Here is a 2877-nt window from a genome sequence, read left to right on the forward strand (position 1 = left end):
TCCTCCTTCAGCAGCCCCAGATACAGATTGATGTCGTTCCCTGGTTGTTTCGGCCCTTCAATTAGCATACTCATGTGAATGTACTTCCTCTTCATGCACAACCAGGGGGGAAGGTTGTACATCCACACAAACACAGGCCAGGTGCTATGTGTGCTTCTCTGGCTGCCAAACGGATTGACTCCATCGGTGCTCGCGCCCAGCACGATGTTCCTTGGATCCTTCCCAAATTCTGGGTATTCAAAATTTAACGCTTGCCACTGGCTCGCATCCTTAGGGTGACTCAGCATCTTGTCTTTTTTATCTATCTTCGGATCATTTGCGTCATCTTCTCGCTTCTTCTCCTCCCTATCCGCGTGCCAACGCAGGAGCTTTGCTACCTTAGGATCCGCGAAATACCCCTGCAGACGAGGAGTGATCGGAAAGTACCACACCACTTTTCGAGGAGCTTTCTTCCTCTTCTTGTATCGAGTGACGCCGCACACCGGACATATGGTAGACTCTACGTGCTCGTCCCGATAAATGATGCAATTGTTCATGCACATATGGTATTTCACGTGCAGTAAATCCAAAGGACACACGATTTTCTTCGCCTCCTCCAAACTGGTCGGGCACTTGTTCCCCTTTGGAAGACGTTCGTGCTAGAATGACATGTTCTCGTCGAAGCATGCGTCGGTCATTTTGTCTTTTACCTTCATCTCCAGAGCCATGAGCGTTACTTTCAGGCGGGTATCCTCAGGCCTGCATCCTTCATACAATGGAGTAACCGCGTCTAACTCAAGTTGATCCATCTTGGCTTTCTCTTGGGCGGCAGCTCTTGCGTTATCCGTCTGCTTGAGAAGCAGCTCTTGAATATGAGGGTCCTGCACCTAGCCCATGGATGGTCCAGCGTCGTCTGCTCCGCCAGCATCATCATCTTCATGATCATGCCCGTCGTCTGCTCCGGCATCTTCCTCATCATCAAGTCCTGCATCTTCTACATGATGACTGTGTACAACATCAACGTCATGATCATCTCCTGGGGATTCTTCGTCTTCTCGCCCGCCCGAGCCGCGGTGGTTGTCTTGCTGCACTTCCTCATTTCTTGCCGGGCCCCCATGGACGACTTCGTAGTCATCTTCATCACCTTGCCACCGATAGCCATCCATGAAACCACGCAAGAGCAGGTGGTCCCGCACCTGCCCGGAATCCTGGTCCGCAATAAGGCTCTTCAGCTTGCATCTTCGACACGGACATCTTATCTCCGTCTCGTTCTTTTGAAGCATCTCGGCCTTCGCGGACCTCAAAAACCTATTCACGATGCCTTCGGTCATCATGCGGACCATGGTCGCCTGCGGGGTAGAGAAAAACGATATTTTAGAACCAAGAAAAAATTTGGCATGACTTTCCCTAAAAATAGGACAAAAAAGAATGCTTAATGCCAAAATTCTCGCCGAAACGGAAATGAATGAACATTCCGGCAAAATAGTGGCAACTATTGCATTTCAAATACCGGTACACCTCGAAACACAAACACATATGCAACACCACAAACATATGCAACACCACGAACATACATAGATCTAGCTAGGCCATAAAAAGTGCATGTGCACATTGTTGTAGGGAGAACAACATAAATATACCTTCCCCCCTTACTTACCTATCAAAACAAGGTAATTTAACCACTTAATTTGAATGAATCTATGGTGGAAATGAGGTGAAAAAGAGGAGGCACCTGAGACAAGGAGGAGGCGGTGGAGAGAATGAAGTGGGGAGAAAGTGAGTGTGGGAGGAGAGGCTGTCCAAAATATCTTGTTGCTGCCCACTTACTAATGGCGCACCAACCATAAATGCGCCATTAGTAATCTAGGTTACTAATGGCGCACTCTCCCTCGGTGCGCCATTAGTAGTTTTGCAAAAAAAAACATCCTAATGGCGCACTGTCCCACTGTGCGCCATTACTAGTTTAAACTAGTAATGGCGCACCGTGGGACAGTGCGCCATTAGTAGTTTTGAAAAAAAGGAATAAAAATAATAAAAAAACAACTTAGTGGCGCACTAACTGACAGGTGCGCCATTACTAGTTACAACTAGTCATGGCGCACTTCCTCGGGATGCGCCATTAGTATGTTTGGACAGGCGCGCTAGTTCAAAAAAATATTTTTTGATACTAATGGCGCACCTTGGCCAGGTGCGCCATTAGTAGTTTCAACACTAATGGCGTACCAGAAGGTGGTGCGCCATTAGTATATACTAATGGCGCACCACTTGTCTGGTGCGCCATTAGTGTCAATCCCATCTATAGCCCTTTTTCTAGTAGTGATAGTCAAGTTCCCATATGTCCTGTATATAACCATAATATGTTTCCTTTTATGTCTTCGTTTCTGCATCAAAGCGGACACCACTATTTTGGTTGGTGCTCTTCTTATCTTGGGCGATCGTGTAAAATGTATTACCATTTATCTCGTACCCTTTCAAAGTCATTATATTCGAAGATGGTAACTGGGACAACAAGTACAGGTCATCTTCAATAGAGGTGTCATGCATGGTACGTGTCTGCAACATGTTGGCGAAACTCCTGGTTTGTTCACATGTAATCCAGTCATCAGACCGCTCCGGGTGTTTGGAGTGTAGCAAATTCTTGTGTTCATCCATATACGGAGCCACCAAGGTGGAATTCTGTAGAACTATGTAGTGTGCTTCACTGAGAGAATGTCCGTCCATACATATTATTTGTTCCCCTCCTAGCGTGCCTTTTCCATCCAGTCTGCCCTTATGCCGCGATTCAGGATCACCAATCAGCTTAAGGTCAGGAATAAAGTCAATACAAAACTCAATGACCTCCTCATTTTGATGGCCCTTGGAGATGCTTCCTTCTGGCCTAGCACGGTTATGAACATA

The sequence above is a fragment of the Triticum dicoccoides genome, chromosome 1B (assembly GCF_002162155.2).
Source record: "Triticum dicoccoides isolate Atlit2015 ecotype Zavitan chromosome 1B, WEW_v2.0, whole genome shotgun sequence".
NCBI classification, from domain to species: Eukaryota; Viridiplantae; Streptophyta; class Magnoliopsida; order Poales; family Poaceae; genus Triticum; species Triticum dicoccoides.